Source organism: Pseudophryne corroboree, chromosome 10 (assembly GCF_028390025.1).
Source record: "Pseudophryne corroboree isolate aPseCor3 chromosome 10, aPseCor3.hap2, whole genome shotgun sequence".
NCBI classification, from domain to species: Eukaryota; Metazoa; Chordata; class Amphibia; order Anura; family Myobatrachidae; genus Pseudophryne; species Pseudophryne corroboree.
This window is the reverse complement of record NC_086453.1, coordinates 203,004,316-203,025,576: the sequence shown is the minus strand read 5'-3', so window position 1 is coordinate 203,025,576 and position 21,261 is coordinate 203,004,316. Positions and strand designations below refer to the sequence as shown.

The 21,261-nt window shown below is 47.0% G+C and overlaps 1 long non-coding RNA gene across 2 annotated transcripts in view; it reads right to left on the bottom strand.

Moving 5' to 3' along the window:
- Positions 1 to 17,205, bottom strand: part of LOC134965428 (uncharacterized) — a 91,066-nt gene extending 73,861 nt beyond the window's left edge. For both annotated transcript variants that reach the window (XR_010188355.1, XR_010188356.1), the window contains exon 1: positions 17,061 to 17,205. This is a non-coding gene — a long non-coding RNA (uncharacterized LOC134965428). The remainder of the gene's footprint in view (positions 1 to 17,060) is intronic.
- Positions 17,206 to 21,261: the final 4,056 nt, after the last annotated feature.

Genomic DNA, 21,261 nt, shown 5'->3' with positions numbered 1-21,261 from the left:
CCTTTCTGTGACAGGAGTCATGGGGGGTCTCTGCATTCGGGGAAAGGGGTCCCATGTGTAAACATGGGACCCCTTTCAGTCCGTGTGGAGTGGGTATGCATTTTTTTGTTTTGCCAAGTACGTGGATTACAAATATCACAGGACACTGGATTTAGGTGAGTATAATTTTATTTTCAGGTACCCCGGACGTCGACAGACGGAGACGTGGCCAGAGTCGGCGTGTCAACATAGATAAGTATGTATGTGTCGGCATGTGTGAAATAAAGTTGTATTTTCACGGTGTCTGTGTCCTGTTTTTATTTGGGTATTTTTTTTGCAGTAGAACTACAGGTACCAGGGGGGCCCATTTCCCCCCGCATGCTGGTATTTGTGGTTCTCCAAGTACCGGCTTGCGGGGGAGGCTTGCTGGGACTTGTAGTTCTTCTGCAAAAAAACAATATTATTACATTTTACTCAAGGCTATCAGCCCCCCATCCGCAGCCCTTGGATGGGGGGACAGCCTCGAGCTTCACCCCTGGCCCTTGGGTGGCTGGGGGGGGACCCCTTGATTGAAGGGGTCCCCACTCCTCCAGGGTACCCCGGCCGCAGGGCGCTGTATAAAAGTGACCCCCGGCTGTGGCATTATCTGTCCAGCTAGTGGAGCCCGGTGCTGGTACAAAAAATACGGGGGACCCCTACTCTTTTTGTCCCCCGTATTTTTTTGCACCAGGACCAGGCGCAGAGCCCGGTGCTGGTTGTTAAAATACGGGGGATCCCTGTCATTTTTTTTCCAGTATTTTGGCAACCAGGACCGGCTCAAAGAGCCTGAGGCTAATTATGCTTAGGAGGGGGGACCCCACGCAATTTTTTTTCGGGATTTTTACAGTTTTTTGACCATTTTTAAAAAACGGATATGCACCTAGGGCCTAATTCTGAGTTGATCGCAGCATCAAATGTGTTAGCAGTTGGGCAATACCATGTGCACTGCAGGGGAGGCAGATTTAACATGTGCAGAGAGAGTTAGATTTGGGTGGGGTGTGTTCAAATTGAATTCCGGCACCCACCTGCCGGAATTCGATGGTCGAATTGTGTCGAATTAAAAAACGGGTGAAAAATTGCCGCAATTCGCCCGGAATTGCATATACCCCATAGTGGATTATGGCGGTTGGGGCTCTGAGAAGTGTCGGCATTTTGACTCACCAGGATCCTGACCTGATCATTTATATATATATATATATATATATATATACACATATACAAATTTGCCTTGACGGGCAAGTTGTCTGACTAACCCGTGGCTAGGCATTACGCGGAGCTTAAGCACTCCCTGAATCATTTAAATTTCCAAATTATTGATCATGTCCCTAAATCTTTGAGGGGGGGTGACCGTGGGGGGCAACTTTTATGTATGGAGGCCAGGTGGATTTACACCCTTAACACTACTAGACCTAGGGTTTAAATGATAAGATCCAATGGAGTCTGTTTCAGTGAGTATTAGCTAGTAGCTTGCGTCTGCTACATGTGTCCATTGGTTTATCATCTCATCTATGTGGTCAGTAAAATATGCACCTAGGGCCTAATTCTGAGTTGATCGCAGCATCAAATGTGTTAGCAGTTGGGCAATACCATGTGCACTGCAGGGGAGGCAGATTTAACATGTGCAGAGAGAGTTAGATTTGGGTGGGGTGTGTTCAAATTGAAATCTAAATTGCAGTGTAAAAATAAAGCAGCCAGTATTTACCCTGCACAGAAACAAAATAACCCACTCAAATCTAACTCTCTCTGCAAATGTTATATCTGCCCCCCCTGCAGTGCACATGGTTTTGCCCAACTGCTAAAAATTTTCCTGCTGCGATCAACTTGGAATTACCTAGAGATGAGCGGGTTCGGTTTCTCTGAATCCGAACCCGCCGAACTTCAGCTTTTTTTACACGGGGCCGAGCAGGCTCGGATCCTCCCGCCTTGCTCGGTTAACTCGAGCGCGCCCAAACGTCATCATCCCGCTGTCGGATTCTCGCGAGACTCGGATTCTATATAAGGAGCCGCGCGTCGCCGCCATTTTTCACACGTGCATTGAGATTGATAGGGAGAGGACGTGGCTGGCGTCCTCTCCGTTTAGAGTGACTAATAGTACTAGAGAGAGAGAGACACAAATTTTGGGGAGCATAATATAGGAGGAGTACTACTTGCTGCTGATAGTGTGACCAGTGGCAGTGACCAGTGCCACCAGTTTAATGAATCCGTTCTCTGCCTGAAAAAAAACGATACACAGTGTGACACAGTCACACATACCATATCTGTGCTCAGCCCAGTGTGCTGCATCATATACTGTATATCATTATCTGACTGCTGAGTGCTCACTGCAGTGCTCACACAGCTTAATTGTGGGGGAGACTGGGGAGCAGTTATAGCAGGAGTACATATTAAGTACAGTGCACACTTTTGCTGCCAGAGTGCCACTGCCAGTGTGACTGACCAGTGACCACTGACCACCAGTATTGTGATTGTCTGCTGACCACCAGTATATTGTGATTGTCTGCCTGAAAAAGTTAAACACTCGTCGTGTGGTGTTTTTATAAACGCATTCTGCAGACAGTGTCCAGCAGGTCCGTCATTACATAATATATACCTGTCCGGCTGCAGTACTAGTGTGATATATATATATATATATATATATATATTTAAATTTTATCTCATTATCATCCAGTCTATATTAGCAGCAGACACAGTACGGTAGTCCACGGCTGTAGCTACCTCTGTGTCGGCAGTCGCTCGTCCATCCATAATTGTATACCACCTACCCGTGGTTTATTTTTTTTTTCTATCTTCTTGATACTAGTAGCTTACTTTAGGAGTCTGCAGTGCTGACAGACAGTGTCCAGCAGGTCCGTCATTACATAATATATACCTGTCCGGCTGCAGTACTAGTGTGATATATATATATATATATATTTTAATTTTATCTCATTATCATCCAGTCTATATTAGCAGCAGACACAGTACGGTAGTCCACGGCTGTAGCTACCTCTGTGTCGGGACTCGGCAGTCGCTCGTCCATCCATAATTGTATACCACCTACCCGTGGTTTATTTTTTTTTCTATCTTCTTGATACTAGTAGCTTACTTTAGGAGTCTGCAGTGCTGACAGACAGTGTCCAGCAGGTCCGTCATTACATAATATATACCTGTCCGGCTGCAGTACTAGTGTGATATATATATATATATATATTTTAATTTTATCTCATTATCATCCAGTCTATATTAGCAGCAGACACAGTACGGTAGTCCACGGCTGTAGCTACCTCTGTGTCGGGACTCGGCAGTCGCTCGTCCATCCATAATTGTATACCACCTACCCATGGTTTATTTTTTTTTCTATCTTCTTGATACTAGTAGCTTACTTTAGGAGTCTGCAGTGCTGACAGACTGTGTCCAGCAGGTCCGTCATTACATAATATATACCTGTCCGGCTGCAGTACTAGTGTGATATATATATATATATTTTAATTTTATCTCATTATCATCCAGTCTATATTAGCAGCAGACACAGTACGGTAGTCCACGGCTGTAGCTACCTCTGTGTCGGCAGTCGCTCGTCCATCCATAATTGTATACCACCTACCCGTGGTTTATTTATTTTTTCTATCTTCTTGATACTAGTAGCTTACTTTAGGAGTCTGCAGTGCTGACAGTGTCCAGCAGGTCCGTCATTACATAATATATACCTGTCCGGCTGCAGTACTAGTGTGATATATATATATATATATTTTAATTTTATCTCATTATCATCCAGTCTATATTAGCAGCAGACACAGTACGGTAGTCCACGGCTGTAGCTACCTCTGTGTCGGCAGTCGCTCGTCCATCCATAAGTATACTAGTATCCATCCATCTCCATTGTTTACCTGAGGTGCCTTTTAGTTGTGCCTATTAAAATATGGAGAACAAAAATGTTGAGGTTCCAAAATTAGGGAAAGATCAAGATCGACTTCCACCTCGTGCTGAAGCTGCTGCCACTAGTCATGGCCGAGACGATGAAATGCCAGCAACGTCGTCTGCCAAGGCCGATGCCCAATGTCATAGTACAGAGCATGTAAAATCCAAAACACCAAATATCAGTAAAAAAAGGACTCAAAAATCTAAAATAAAATTGTCGGAGGAGAAGCGTAAACTTGCCAATATGCCATTTACCACACGGAGTGGCAAGGAACGGCTGAGGCCCTGGCCTATGTTCATGGCTAGTGGTTCAGCTTCACATGAGGATGGAAGCACTCAGCCTCTCGCTAGAAAAATGAAAAGACTCAAGCTGGCAAAAGCACCGCAAAGAACTGTGCGTTCTTCGAAATCACAAATCCACAAGGAGAGTCCAATTGTGTCGGTTGCGATGTCTGACCTTCCCAACACTGGACGTGAAGAGCATGCGCCTTCCACCATTTGCACGCCCCCTGCAAGTGCTGGAAGGAGCACCCGCAGTCCAGTTCCTGATAGTCAGATTGAAGATGTCAGTGGTTGAAGTACACCAGGATGAGGAGGATATGGGTGTTGCTGGCGCTGGGGAGGAAATTGACAAGGAGGATTCTGATGGTGAGGTGGTTTGTTTAAGTCAGGCACCCGGGGAGACACCTGTTGTCCGTGGGAGGAATATGGCCGTTGACATGCCTGGTGAAAATACCAAAAAAATCAGCTCTTCGGTGTGGAAGTATTTCAACAGAAATGCGGACAACATTTGTCAAGCCGTGTGTTGCCTTTGTCAAGCTGTAATAAGTAGGGGTAAGGACGTTAACCACCTCGGAACATCCTCCCTTATACGTCACCTGCAGCGCATTCATAATAAGTCAGTGACAAGTTCAAAAACTTTGGGCGACAGCGGAAGCAGTCCACTGACCAGTAAATCCCTTCCTCTTGTAACCAAGCTCACGCAAACCACCCCACCAACTCCCTCAGTGTCAATTTCCTCCTTCCCCAGGAATGCCAATAGTCCTGCAGGCCATGTCACTGGCAATTCTGACGAGTCCTCTCCTGCCTGGGATTCCTCCGATGCATCCTTGCGGGTAACTGCTGCTGGCGCTGCTGTTGTTGCTGCTGGGAGTCGATGATCATCCCAGAGGGGAAGTCGTATGCCCACTTTTACTACTTCCACCAAGCAATTGACTGTCCAACAGTCCTTTGCGAGGAAGATAAAATATCACAGCAGTCATCCTGTTGCAAAGCGGATAACTGAGGCCTTGACAACTATGTTGGTGTTAGACGTGCGTCCGGTATCCGCCGTTAGTACACAGGGAACTAGACAATTTCTTGAGGTAGTGTGCCCCTGTTACCAAATACCATCTAGGTTCCACTTCTCTAGGCAGGCGATACCGAGAATGTACACGGACGTCAGAAAAAGACTCACCAGTGTCCTAAAAAATGCAGTTGTACCCAATGTCCACTTAACCACGGACATGTGGACAAGTGGAGCAGGGCAGGGTCAGGACTATATGACTGTGACAGCCCACTGGGTAGATGTATGGACTCCCGCCGCAAGAACAGCAGCGGCGGCACCAGTAGCAGCATCTCGCAAACGCCAACTCTTTCCTAGGCAGGCTACGCTTTGTATCACCGGTTTCCAGAATACGCACACAGCTGAAAACCTCTTACGGCAACTGAGGAAGATCATCGCGGAATGGCTTACCCCAATTGGACTCTCCTGTGGATTTGTGGCATCGGACAACGCCAGCAATATTGTGTGTGCATTAAATATGGGCAAATTCCAGCACGTCCCATGTTTTGCACATACCTTGAATTTGGTGGTGCAGAATTTTTTAAAAAAACGACAGGGGCGTGCAAGAGATGCTGTCGGTGGCCAGAAGAATTGCGGGACACTTTCGGCGTACAGGCACCACGTACAGAAGACTGGAGCAACACCAAAAACGCCTGAACCTGCCCTGCCATCATCTGAAGCAAGAAGTGGTAACGAGGTGGAATTCAACCCTATATATGCTTCAGAGGTTGTAGGAGCAGCAAAAGGCCATTCAAGCCTATACAATTCAGCACGATATAGGAGGTGGAATGCACCTGTCTCAAGCGCAGTGGAGAATGATTTCAACGTTGTGCAAGGTTCTGCTGCCCTTTGAACTTGCCACACGTGAAGTCAGTTCAGACACTGCCAGCCTGAGTCAGGTCATTCCCCTCATCAGGCTTTTGCAGAAGAAGCTGGAGACATTGAAGGGGGAGCTAACATGGAGCGATTCCGCTAGGCATGTGGGACTTGTGGATGGAGCCCTTAATTCGCTTAACAAGGATTCACGGGTGGTCAATCTGTTGAAATCAGATCACTACATTTTGGCCACCGTGCTCTATCCTAGATTTAAAACCTACCTTGGATCTCTCTTTCCGGCAGACACAAGTCTGCTGGGGTTCAAAGACCTGCTGGTGAGAAAATTGTCAAGTCAAGCGGAACGCGACCTGTCAACATCTCCTCCTTCACATTCTCCCGCAACTGGGGGTGCGAGGAAAAGGCTCAGAATTCCGAGCCCACCCGCTGGCGGTGATGCAGGGCAGTCTGGAGCGACTGCTGATGCTGACATCTGGTCCGGACTGAAGGACCTGACAACGATTACGGACATGTCGTCTACTGTCACTGCATATGATTCTCTCCCCATTGAAAGAATGGTGGAGGATTATATGAGTGACCGCATCCAAGTAGGCACGTCAGACAGTCCGTACTTATACTGGCAGGAAAAAGAGGCAATTTGGAGGCCCTTGCACAAACTGGCTTTATTCTACCTAAGTTGCCCTCCCACAAGTGTGTACTCCGAAAGAGTGTTTAGTGCCGCCGCTCACCTTGTCAGCAATCGGCGTACGAGGTTACATCCAGAAAATGAAAGATGATGTTCATTAAAATGAATTATAATCAATTCCTCCGTGGAGACATTGACCAGCAGCAATTGCCTCCACAAAGTACACAGGGAGCTGAGATGGTGGATTCCAGTGGGGACGAATTGATAATCTGTGAGGAGGGGGATGTACACGGTGATATATCGGAGGATGATGATGAGGTGGACATCTTGCCTCTGTAGAGCCAGTTTGTGCAAGGAGAGATTAATTGCTTCTTTTTTGGTGGGGGTCCAAACCAACCCGTCATTTCAGTCACAGTCGTGTGGCAGACCCTGTCACTGAAATGATGGGTTGGTTAAAGTGTGCATGTCCTGTTTATACAACATAAGGGTGGGTGGGAGGGCCCAAGGACAATTCCATCTTGCACCTCTTTTTTCTTTCATTTTTCTTTGCGTCATGTGCTGTTTGGGGAGTGTTTTTTGGAAGGGCCATCCTGCGTGACACTGCAGTGCCACTCCTAGATGGGCCAGGTGTTTGTGTCGGCCACTAGGGTCGCTTAGCTTACTCACACAGCTACCTCATTGCGCCTCTTTTTTTCTTTGCGTCATGTGCTGTTTGGGGAGTGTTTATTGGAAGGGCCATCCTGCGTGACACTGCAGTGCCACTCCTAGATGGGCCAGGTGTTTGTGTCGGCCACTAGGGTCGCTTAGCTTACTCACACAGCTACCTCATTGCTCCTCTTTTTTTCTTTGCGTCATGTGCTGTTTGGGGAGTGTTTTTTGGAAGGGCCATCCTGCGTGACACTGCTGTGCCACTCCTAGATGGGCCAGGTGTTTGTGTCGGCCACTAGGGTCGCTTATCTTACTCACACAGCTACCTCATTGCGCCTCTTTTTTTCTTTGCGTCATGTGCTGTTTGGGGAGTGTTTTTTGGAAGGGCCATCCTGCGTGACACTGCAGTGCCACTCCTAGATGGGCCAGGTGTTTGTGTCGGCCACTAGGGTCGCTTAGCTTACTCACACAGCTACCTCATTGCGCCTCTTTTTTTCTTTGCGTCATGTGCTGTTTGGGGAGTGTTTTTTGGAAGGGCCATCCTGCGTGACACTGCAGTGCCACTCCTAGATGGGCCAGGTGTTTGTGTCGGCCACTAGGGTCGCTTAGCTTACTCACACAGCTACCTCATTGCGCCTCTTTTTTTCTTTGCGTCATGTGCTGTTTGGGGAGTGTTTATTGGAAGGGCCATCCTGCGTGACACTGCAGTGCCACTCCTAGATGGGCCAGGTGTTTGTGTCGGCCACTAGGGTCGCTTAGCTTACTCACACAGCTACCTCATTGCTCCTCTTTTTTTCTTTGCGTCATGTGCTGTTTGGGGAGTGTTTTTTGGAAGGGCCATCCTGCGTGACACTGCTGTGCCACTCCTAGATGGGCCAGGTGTTTGTGTCGGCCACTAGGGTCGCTTATCTTACTCACACAGCTACCTCATTGCGCCTCTTTTTTTCTTTGCGTCATGTGCTGTTTGGGGAGTGTTTTTTGGAAGGGCCATCCTGCGTGACACTGCAGTGCCACTCCTAGATGGGCCAGGTGTTTGTGTCGGCCACTAGGGTCGCTTAGCTTACTCACACAGCTACCTCATTGCGCCTCTTTTTTTCTTTGCGTCATGTGCTGTTTGGGGAGTGTTTTTTGGAAGGGCCATCCTGCGTGACACTGCAGTGCCACTCCTAGATGGGCCAGGTGTTTGTGTCGGCCACTAGGGTCGCTTAGCTTACTCACACAGCTACCTCATTGCGCCTCTTTTTTTCTTTGCGTCATGTGCTGTTTGGGGAGTGTTTTTTGGAAGGGCCATCCTGCGTGACACTGCAGTGCCACTCCTAGATGGGCCAGGTGTTTGTGTCGGCCACTAGGGTCGCTTAGCTTACTCACACAGCTACCTCATTGTGCCTCTTTTTTTCTTTGCGTCATGTGCTGTTTGGGGAGTGTTTTTGGAAGGGCCATCCTGCGTGACACTGCAGTGCCACTCCTAGATGGGCCAGGTGTTTGTGTCGGCCACTAGGGTCGCTTAGCTTACTCACACAGCTACCTCATTGCGCCTCTTTTTTTCTTTGCGTCATGTGCTGTTTGGGGAGTGTTTTTTGGAAGGGCCATCCTGCGTGACACTGCAGTGCCACTCCTAGATGGGCCAGGTGTTTGTGTCGGCCACTAGGCTCGCTTAGCTTACTCACACAGCTACCTCATTGCGCCTCTTTTTTTCTTTGCGTCATGTGCTGTTTGGGGAGCGTTTTTTGGAAGGGCCATCCTGCGTGACACTGCAGTGCCACTCCTAGATGGGCCAGGTGTTTGTGTCGGCCACTAGGGTCGCTTAGCTTACTCACACAGCTACCTCATTGCGCCTCTTTTTTTCTTTGCGTCATGTGCTGTTTGGGGAGTGTTTTTTGGAAGGGCCACCCTGCGTGACACTGCAGTGCCACTCCTAGATGGGCCAGGTGTTTGTGTCGGCCACTAGGGTCGCTTAGCTTAGTCATCCAGCGACCTCGGTGCAAATTTTAGGACTAAAAATAATATTGTGAGGTGTGAGGTATTCAGAATAGACTGAAAATGAGTGGAAATTATGGTTTTTGAGGTTAATAATACTTTGGGATCAAAATGACCCCCAAATTCTATGATTTAAGCTGTTTTTTAGTGTTTTTGAAAAAAATACCCGAATCCAAAACACACCCGAATCCGACAAAAAAAATTCGGTGAGGTTTTGCCAAAACGCGGTCGAACCCAAAACACGGCCGCGGAACCGAACCCAAAACCAAAACACAAAACCCGAAAAATTTCAAGTGCACATCTCTAATTACCCCCATGGTTTTGCCCAATTGCTAAAAAATTTCCTGCTGCGATCAACTTGGAATTAGGCCACTACCTAGTAGTGAAGGTCTTTTTGAGAACATAAGGATTATATGAAATATTCTGCCAGTTAGCATGGGAGATCATGTGACAAGGACCTAGGCATGTAACTTATGTTTTTCAATATATTTTGTTACATAATAGGGTGAATATGCCATTGAATATGGTAAACATTAGGCTGTCCGGTGTCACTGGATCCAATTAATGGCATGTATATAGAATGTTTTTATAGTGCTTGATATCAATGTTTACACGTTACACACAGCGATTGTGTTTATTGCACATGTTTCAAAGCATGCTTTTTACTATAACATAAGCAATTTTTCTTTTGATCAGCCCCGGGATCTGGCTCCTTCAGCTTCCTGTTGCCGGGAAGCGCTGGTTGCTACGACCTCGGCGTCAATCCCGGTTACCAGGAAGACGACGCTGCTATGACCTCGGGGCCATGTTATGTCACTGCACTGCATGTGAGGACCAGGCCGGAAGTGATTCTCACCTCCGTCACCTGGAGCTCGTCTTCTATCACATAAAGGTATGTTCTTTTCACATGTTTGTATCACCTTGAAAAAGGGGTGTCACGGCCCCGAAACGTTGGGACAGAGTGATGTAATAAACATGTTGTTTGCACTTTGGGGGTAATTCCAAGTTGATCGCAGCAGGAAATTTTTTAGCAGTTGGGCAAAACCATGTGCACTGCAGGGGGGGCAGATATAACATGTGCAGAAAGAGTTAGATTTGGGTGGGTTATTTTATTTCTGTGCAGGGTAATACTGGCTGCTTTATTTTTACTTTGCAATTTAGATTGCAGATTGAACACACCACACCCAAATCTAACTCTCTCTGCACATGTTATATCTGCCTCCCCTGCAGTGCACATGGTTTTGGCCAACTGCTAAAAAAAATTCCTGCTGCGATCAACTTGGAATTACCCCCTTTATCTGCTTATCTGTTGACATCAGCCTCTGAGTGCCGCCGCTTGCTGGGATTTACATGTATATGGAATTTACCTAAGGGCACCGCAGCACTATATTATTCATGAAGTGAGTGCCGATTAATTTGCCATATATGTATATATATATATATATATATATATATATATATATATAGTATATATATAGAGAGAGAGAGAGAGAACAAAGAAAGGAAAGTGCATCCATGAGTAACAAGTAAAATCATTACTAATAAAGAGTACAAGCTCACATGCATCAAGGTATACGTTCACCGGCTCCAATCTCAAAACCCCCGTGGAGGTGCCTGCGGAGTACACCTAACAGTGTCCTGAGGCGGAAACACCGACAGTCATCATCCACTTGTGCCGCACTCGAACAGCAGGGTTCCGATCTGTGTGTCCAGTGCTTTGCTCTAACAAAGGCACCTTCATTAGTAAAGATTTTACTTGTTACTCACGGATGCGCCTTCCTTTCTTTGTTCTCTCCACATGTACTGAGCCGGTGGAACGACTCCCAGGAATTGGCGGCATTATACATCAAACAAAGACTTTTTATCTGATTTTATTTGAATTAATTGAGAGTACATTCGTCGTGCAGTCTATGTATTTATTTGTATATATATATATATATATATTTCTCTGACGTCCTAAGTGGATGCTGGGGACTCCGTCAGGACCATGGGGATCAGCGGCTCCGCAGGAGACAGGGCACAAAAGTAAAAGCTTTAGGATCAGGTGGTGTGCACTGGCTCCTCCCCCTATGACCCTCCTCCAAGCCTCAGTTAGATTTTTGTGCCCGGCCGAGAAGGATGCAATCTAGGTGGCTCTCCTAAAGAGCTGCTTAGAGTAAAAGTTTGTTAGGTTTTTTATTTTCAGTGAGTCCTGCTGGCAACAGGCTCACTGCTACGAGGGACTTAGGGGAGAGAAGTGAACTCACCTGCGTGCAGGATGGATTGGCTTCTTAGGCTACTGGACACCATTAGCTCCAGAGGGAGTCGGAACACAGGTCTCACCCTGGGGTTCGTCCCGGAGCCGCGCCGCCGACCCCCCTTGCAGATGCCGAAAAGTGAAGGTCCAGAAACGGCGGCAGAAGACTCTTCAGTCTTCATAAGGTAGCGCACAGCACTGCAGCTGTGCGCCATTGTTGTCAGCACACTTCATAGCAGCGGTCACTGAGGGTGCAGGGCGCTGGGGGGGGGCGCCCTGGGCAACAATGATAGTACCTTATTCTGGCTAAAAATACATCACATATAGCCCCTGGGGGCTATATGGATGTATTTAACCCCTGCCAGGTCTCAGAAAAACGGGAGAAGAAGCCCGCCGAAAAGGGGGCGGGGCCTATTCTCCTCAGCACACAGCGCCATTTTCCCTCACAGAAATGCTGGTGGGAAGGCTCCCAGGCTCTCCCCTGCACTGCACTACAGAAACAGGGTTAAAACAGAGAGGGGGGGCACTTATTTGGCGATATGTATATATATATTAAAATGCTATAAGGGAAAAACACTTATATAAAGGTTGTCCCTGTATAATTATAGCGTTTTTGGTGTGTGCTGGCAAACTCTCCCTCTGTCTCCCCAAAGGGCTAGTGGGGTCCTGTCCTCTATCAGAGCATTCCCTGTGTGTGTGCTGTGTGTCGGTACGTGTGTGTCGACATGTATGAGGACGATGTTGGTGAGGAGGCGGAGCAAATGCCTGAAATGGTGATGTCACTCTCTAGGGAGTCGACACCGGAATGGATGGCTTATTTAAGGAATTACGTGATAATGTCAACACGCTGCAAGGTCGGTTGACGACATGAGACGGCCGGCAAACAAATTAGTACCTGTCCAGGCGTCTCAAACACCGTCAGGGGCTGTAAAACGCTCATTTACCTCAGTCGGTCGACACAGACACAGACACGGACACTGACTCCAGTGTCGACGGTGAAGAAACAAACGTATTTTCCTTTAGGGCCACACGTTACATGTTAAGGGCAATGAAGGAGGTGTTACATATTTCTGATACTACAAGTACCACAAGAAGGGTATTATGTGGGGTGTGAAAAAACTACCTGTAGTTTTTCCTGAATCAGATAAATTAAATGAAGTGTGTGATGATGCGTGGGTTTCCCCCGATAGAAAATTATTGGCGGTATACCTTTTCCCGCCAGAAGTTAGGGCGCGTTGGGAAACACCCTTTAGGGTGGATAAGGCGCTCACACGCTTATCAAAACAAGTGGCGGTACCGTCTCCAGATAGGGCCGCCCTCAAGGAGCCAGCTGAGAGGCTGGAAAATATCCTAAAAAGGTATATACACACATACTGGTGTTATACTGCGACCAGCGATCGCCTCAGCCTGGATGTGCAGCGCTGGGGTTGCTTGGTCGGATTCCCTGACTGAAAATATTGATACCCTTGACAGGGACAGTATTTTATTGACTATAGAGCATTTAAAGGATGCATTTCTATATATGCGAGATGCACAGAGGGATATTTGCACTCTGGCATCAAGAGTAAGTGCGATGTCCATATCTGCCAGAAGATGTTTATGGACACGACAGTGGTCAGGTGATGCAGATTCCAAACGGCACATGGAAGTATTGCCGTATAAAGGGGAGGAGTTATTTGGGGTCGGTCCATCGGACCTGGTGGCCTCGGCAACAGCTGGAAAATCCACCTTTTTTACCCCAAATCACATCTCAGCAGAAAAAGACACCGTCTTTTCAGCCTCAGTCCTTTCGTCCCCATAAGGGCAAGCGGGCAAAAGGCCAGTCATATCTGCCCAGGGATAGAGGAAAGGGAAGAAGACTGCAGCAGGCAGCCCATTCCCAGGAACAGAAGCCCTCCACAGCTTCTGCCAAGTCCTCAGCATGACGCTGGGGCCGTACAAGCGGACTCAAGTGCGGTGGGGGGTCGTCTCAAGAGTTTCAGCGCGTAGTGGGCTCACTCGCAAGTGGACCCCTGGATCCTACAAGTAGTATCCCAGGGGTACAGACTGGAGATTCGAGACGTCTCCCCCTCGCAGGCTCCTGATGTCTGCTTTACCAACGTCTTCCTCCGACAGGGAGGCAGTATTGGAAACAATTCACAAGCTGTATTCCCAGCAGGTGATAATCAAAGTACCCCTCCTACAACAAGGAAAGGGGTATTATTCCACACTATATTGTGGTACTGAAGCCAGACGGCTCGGTGAGACCTATTCTAAATGGGAAATCTCTGAACACTTACATACAAAGGTTCAAATCAAGATGGAGTCACTCAGAGCAGTGATAGCGAACCAGGAAGAAGGGGACTATATGGTGTCCCTGGACATCAAGGATGCTTACCTCCATGTCCCAAATTGCCCTTCTCACCAAGGGTACCTCAGGTTCGTGGTACGGAACTGTCACTATCAGTTTCAGACGCTGCCGTTTGGATTGTCCACGGCACCCCGGGTCTTTACCAAAGTAATGGCCGAAATGATGATTCTTCTTCAAAGAAAAGGCGTCTTAATTATCCCTTACTTGGACGATCTCCTGATAAGGGCAAGGTCCAGAGAACAGTTGGAAGTCGGAGTAGCACTATCTCAAGTAGTTCTACGACAGCACGGGTGGATTCTAAATATCCAAAATCGCAGCCGTTTCCGACGACACGTCTGCTGTTCCTAGGGATGGTTCTGGACACAGTCCAGAAAAAGGTGTTTCTCCCGGAGGAGAAAGCCAGGGAGTTATCCGAGCTAGTCAGGAACCTCCTAAAACCAGGAAAAGTGTCAGTGCATCATTGCACAAGAGTCCTGGGAAAAATGGTGGCTTATTACTAAGCGATTCCATTCGGCAGATTCCACGCAAGAACTTTTCAGTGGGATCTGCTGGACAAATGGTCCGGATCGCATTTTCAGATGCATCAGCGGATAACCCTGTCTCCAGGGACAGGGGTGTCTCTCCTGTGGTGGTTACAGAGTGCTCATCTTCTAGAGGGCCGCAGATTCGGCATTCAGGATTGGATGCTGGTGACCACGGAGGCCAGCCTGAGAGGCTGGGGAGCAGTCACACAGGGAAAAAATTTCCAGGGAGTGTGATCAAGTCTGGAGATTTTTCTCCACATAAATATACTGGAGCTAAGGGCAATTTACAATGCTCTAAGCTTAGCAAGACCTCTGCTTCAAGGTCAGCCGGTATTGATCCAGTGGGACAACATCACGGCAGTCGCCCACGTAAACAGACAGGGCGGCACAAGAAGCAGGAGGGCAATGGCAGAAACTGCAAGGATTTTTCGCTGGGCGGAAAATCATGTGATAGCACTGTCAGCAGTGTTCATTCCGGGAGTGGACAACTGGGAAGCAGACTTCCTCAGCAGGCACAACCTCCACCCGGGAGAGTGGGGACTTCATCGGGAAGTCTTCCACATGATTGTGAACCGTTGGAAAAGACCAAAGGTGGACATGATGGCGTCCCGCCTGAACAAAAAACTGGACAAGTATTGCGCCAGGTCAAAAGACCCTCAGGCAATAGCTGTGGACGTTCTGGTAACACCGTGGGTGTACCAGTCGGTGTATGTCTTCCCTCCTCTGCTTCTCATACCCAAGGTATTGAGAATTATAAGACGTAGAGGAGTAAGAACTATACTCGTGGCTCCGGATTGGCCAAGAAGGACTTGGTACCCGGAACTTCAAGAGATGCTCACAGAGGACTCATGGCCTCTGCCGCTAAGAAGGGACTTGCTTCAGCAAGTACCATGTCTGTTCCAAGACTTACCGCGGCTGCGTTTGACGGCATGGCGGTTGAACGCCGGATCCTAAGGGAAAAAGGCATTCCGGAAGAGGTCATTCCTACCCTGGTCAAAGCCAAGAAGGAGGTGACCGCACAACATTATCACCACATGTGGCGAAAATATGTTGCGTGGTGTGAGGCCAGGAAGGCCCCATGAAGAAATTTCAACTCGGTCGTTTCCTGCATTTCCTGCAAACAGGAGTGTCTATGGGCCTCAAATTGGGGTCCATTAAGGTTCAAATTTCGGCCCTGTCGATTTTCTTCCAGAAAGAATTGGCTTCAGTTCCTGAAGTCCAGAAGTTTGTCAAGGGAGTACTGCATATACAACCCCCTTTTTGTGCCTCCAGTGGCACTGTGGGATCTCAACGTAGTTCTGGGATTCCTAAAATCACATTGGTTTAAACCGCTCAAATCTGTGGATTTGAAATATCTCACAGGGAAAGTGACCATGCTGTTGGCCCTGGCCTCGGCCAGGCGAGTGTCAGAATTGGCGGCGTTTGTCTCAAAAAGCCCATATCTGATTGTCCATTCGGACAGGGCAGAGCTGCGGACTCATCCCCAGTTTCTCCCTAAGGTGGTGTCAGTGTTTCACCTGAACCAGCTTATTGTGGTACCTGCGGCTACTAGGGACTTGGAGGACTCCAAGTTGCTAGATGTTGTCAGGGCCCTGAAAATATAGTTTCCAGGACGGCTGGAGTCAGGAAGACTGACTTGCTGTTATCCTGTATGCACCCAACAAACTGGGTGCTCTTGCTTCTAAGCAGACGATTGCTAGTTGGATGTGTAGTACAATTCAGCTTGCACATTCTGTGGCAGGCCTGCCACAGCCAAAATATGTAAATGCCCATTCCACAAGGAAGGTGGGCTCATCTTGGGCGGCTGCCCGAGGGGTCTCGGCTTTACAACTTTGCCGAGCTGATACTTGGTCAGGGGCACACCCTGACTGAGGAGGACCTGGAGTTCTCTCATTCGGTGCTGCAGAGTCATCCGCACTCTCCCGCCCGTTTGGGAGCTTTGGTATAATCCCCATGGTCCTGACGGAGTCCCCAGCATCCACTTAGGACGTCAGAGAAAATAAGAATTTACTTACCGATAATTCTATTTCTCGTAGTCCGTAGTGGATGCTGGGCGCCCATCCCAAGTGCGGATTGTCTGCAATACTTGTACATAGTTATTGTTACAAAAATCGGGTTATTATTGTTGTGAGCCATCTTTTCAGAGGCTCCGCTGTTATCATGCTGTTAACTGGGTTCAGATCACAGGTTGTACAGTGTGATTGGTGTGGCTGGTATGAGTCTTACCCGGGATTCAAAATCCTTCCTTATTGTGTACGCTCGTCCGGGCACAGTATCCTAACTAAGGCTTGGAGGAGGGTCATAGGGGGAGGAGCCAGTGCACACCACCTGATCCTAAAGCTTTTACTTTTGTGCCCTGTCTCCTGCGGAGCCGCTGATCCCCATGGTCCTGACGGAGTCCCCAGCATCCACTACGGACTACGAGAAATAGAATTATCGGTAAGTAAATTCTTATTATATATACAGTGTGTGTGTGTGTGTGTGTGTGTGTGTGTGTGTGTCACTCCTAGGGGTCTTAATTATCATGAAAAAACGACAGAGACTGCGCTCCGGTAACGTTTCAGCTGTATTATAGCTTTCGTCAGACCATACATGAAAAGAAAACATTACAAACATTTATACCTTACCCCAAACCTCGTGCTGACTCCTCCCTGGTCCAGTGCGTCGGCGGGGATTCATGACGTCGTCACTGATCAGCTGTAGCACCTGCCGCGCGCCGGTTACCCCTGCGTTCCAAACGGTATCCTCCATGGCCCAGAGCGTCGGCTAGGGCTGATGACGCCATCACGTCCCAGCTGAGCGACGCGCTCTAAACCCCTCTCCTGCGCCGGTTACCTAGGAACCAATATACAAACTAATACAATAAATGCCGTACATAGCCGATCCAACATGAATAAACATGGATAAACATTTCCAGTATCTGCATCCACATCTGATATAACCCTATTATGGAAATAATATACATCACATAATGTAAAACATTATATAAAGATAAGGCATATGTTGTACCCAGACAGTAATGATCACTCAATTATTAAAGCCTACATAATTACTACCCAGTAAGTTCATGTCACCATATCAAATGTCAATACAGGAATCCCATATAACATATTTATATCATCAATTCACCTTTGGCAATATACATAATCGCACATAGCTCTTATTAAATCTCTTACTCTCATCTAAAAAAAACAATTCAAATACATATACAGTATATACATATATATTTAGGAATTGGTAGAAAGGCGGCACTCAGTAGGGACTTGAACAGCAATGACAAATAAAGAGATTCAGCTCTTAGGTCAGGTTAACGTTTCAGTTATATTTAACTTTCATCAGAACCAAAACAGCATTAACAAACACATACAGTACCTTTATACCGCCACCTCTCCTCGTGCTGATTCCCTTCGGGCCCGATGCATCGGCGGGGATGGATGACGTCATTGCTCACCACCGTGTGCATCGCTCTCAAATCCACGTCCTCGCTCCGGTAACCTAGGAAACCAATAACAAATAATAACACAGTGCAATACAAATGAGTGCCTTCTCCCAAACGTATAAGACTGGACCATACTTAATACAGATATAATAAGTTACAAGAAATCGTACAAAAATATAAATGTCTGCAAGTTCATTCATTAATATGGTTACAATCTAACAGATGTTTAATTCATTATGGACCAACAAACGGTAACAAAATCATGTATCACATTGCTCTATTTGATGAAGCAATTCAACGAGAGATGCTCATTAAGGGGTATATGCAATTGCGGTCGAATTCCCGAAATTGTCGAATTTCGGGTCATTTTCGCCCAAAAAAAAAAATCGTCAATGCAATTCAATGCTTTCCGTCAAAAAAACGGACTTTCAAAATTCGACTTTTTGAAATTCGACTTTTTGCAAATTCGACTTTTCTGCAATGACACAAGTGCTGCAATTCGACAAAAGCATATTCAGTTCAAGTTTGGAAATTCGACAGCAGTGCTTTTAGACAGTAAATTCGTCATTTTCAATCCGCCACACTTTGGAGGGTGAAAACAATAAAAAAAAATTTAAACATGTTTTTTTTTGTGTTTTTTTTGGGGGGGAATAGCATATCTATTTATATTAGAAGGGGTTAGGTACTTTTTTTTTTTTTTTGGAGGCACAAGTATTATTTATATATTTTTAAAAATATTATTTTTTTTTTATTTATTTTTTATTGCTGGAACGGTAAAAAAAAAAAAAAACATGTTTTTTTTTGTGTTTTTTTTTGGGGGGAATAGCATATCTATTTATATTAGAAGGGGTTAGGTACTTTTTTTTTTTTTTTGGAGGCACAAGTATTATTTATATATTTTTAAAAATATTATTTTTTTTTTATTTTTTTTTTATTGCTGGAACGGTAAAAAAAAAAAAAAAAAAAATGGCGTGGGGTCCCCCCTCCAAAGCATAACCAGCCTCGGGCTCTTCGAGCTGGTCCTGGTTCTAAAAATGCGGGGAAAAATTGGGCAGGGATCCCCCGTATTTTTAAAACCAGCACCGGGCTCTGCGCCTGGTGCTGGTGCAAAAAATACGGGGGGGACAAAACGAGCAGGGGTCCCCCGTATTTTTCACACCAGCATCGGGCTCCACTAGCTGGACAGATAATGCCACAGCCGGGGGTCACTTTTATACAGTGCCCTGCGGCCGTGGCATTAAATATCCAACTAGTCACCCCTGGCCGGGGTACCCTGGGGGAGTGGGGACCCCTTCAATCAAGGGGTCCCCCCCCAGCCACCCAAGGGCCAGGGGTGAAGCCCGAGGCTGTCCCCCCCATCCAAGGGCTGCGGATGGGAGGCTGATAGCCTTGAGTAAAATGACAGAATATTGTTTTTTCCAGAAGAACTACAAGTCCCAGCAAGCCTCCCCCCCGCAAGCTGGTACTTGGAGAACCACAAGTACCAGCATGCGGGAGAAAAACGGGCCCGCTGGTACCTGTAGTTCTACTGGGAAAAAAATACCCAAATAAAAACAGTACACAGACACCGTGACAGTAAAACTTTATTACACACTGCCGACACACACATACTTACCTATGTTCACACGCCGACATCGGTCCTCTTCTCCATGTAGAATCCACGGATACCTGAAAAGAAAAGATCAATATACTCACCTCAGCCATGGTCCAGAGATAAATCCACGGACTTGGCAAAAAAAGAAAGCGAACTCCCGGACCACCGGACTGAAAGGGGTCCCATGCTGACACATGAGACCCCTTTCCACGAATGAGACCTGTCAGTGACAGCTGTCACACAAAGGTCTCTAAAGCCAATCAGGAAGCGCAACTTCGTTGCGCTCACCTGATTGGCTGTGCGCTGTCTGAACTCAGACAGCGCATCGCACAGCTCCGTCCATTATATTCAATGGTGGGAACTTAGCGGCTAGCGGTGAGGTCACCCGCCGGTCAGCGGCTGACCGCGGGTAACCCCACCGCTGACAGCAAAGTTCCCACCATTGAAACTAATGGAGCGGCCTGCCGGAATTCACCTGTCGAATTGTGTCGAATTAAAAAACGGCGATAATTTGCCGCGATTCGCCGTGAATTGCATATACCCCTAAGACTCCCTGGGACAATGGTATTGAGGTGGTGTATCCACCTAGCCTCTCGCTGCTGCAGCAGCTTGTTCCTATCACCTCCTCTAACACTGTCAGGTTGTTGATCATAATTTTGTATTTGAGTGTGGACAAATTGTGTTTATACTTAGCGAAGTGTCTCGCCACTGGCTGTGCCTGACACTCACCACCTAACGTGGTCCGTATAGACGTTCTGTGCATAGCCATTCTTTTGCAAAATTGACGTGCGGTTTTACCCACATACAGGAGTCCACACAGACAACGAATAAAATAAATGACATGCGTGCTGGTACAGGTCAAAATTTTATCTATTTTAATAAATTTGCCAGAATGTGGATGGGAGAAACCGGGACCTACTTCCATATAACTGCATGTCGTGCAGCCTATACATCTGTAGCACCCTGGTTTCTTGGTGAGGAAAGTTTGTTGGGGAATGGGCCTATATCCTGAGATGTCATTATGTACAAGAAAGTCCTTTAAGTTCCTATTCCTCATATAACGGGGTAACAATGACATATCTTTAAATGTACTCAGGTCCTTATCTGTAGTAATAATCGGCCATGTATCTTTCCTATGTCTATTAATGTCTTCACTTATAGAAGTAAATCTTTGTACAAACGGGATCTTATTCTCTAGGGACCTAGATTTAATAACCGTATCCTGGAGGAGTTTCGTTCTTTCCAAACTCAGGACTTTAGCTTTAGTTTTCATTCATTCTGCCCAATCGTATCCTCTAACTCTAAATCTCAGGGCCATATCATTGATTTCAGCCTCCGTGTTCACTAAATTATCCGAAATCCTGTGAACCCTTAAAAATGGTGAATATGGCAAACTAAACTTAGTGGATGGTGGATGAAAACTAGACGCCTGCAACAATGTATTTTTGTCTGTTGATTTTTTATACAGGTTACTGTGGATGTAACCATCACAAAATGAAGTTTCCACATCTTAATAGTTGACCTTTTCCAGGGCTGTAACTAGGTGTGTGCAGAGTGTGCCTTGCACACAGCACACTTACGCAGGGAGCGCATCTTGCGTCGAGTCCCCGTTTGGCCGTCCTGGTGGTATGAGTGATTCAATGGAGAATCCCCCGCAGCGCTACGGGGTCAGCCGGGTTACTGTAGGGAGCGGCAGCGGGCACAGGACAGCGCTGTCTGCTCTCTGCTGTGGAGAGGAGAGCAGGCAGCGCTGACAATGGAAAATCCCGCGCTACGCTTCGGGGGTCAGCATCAG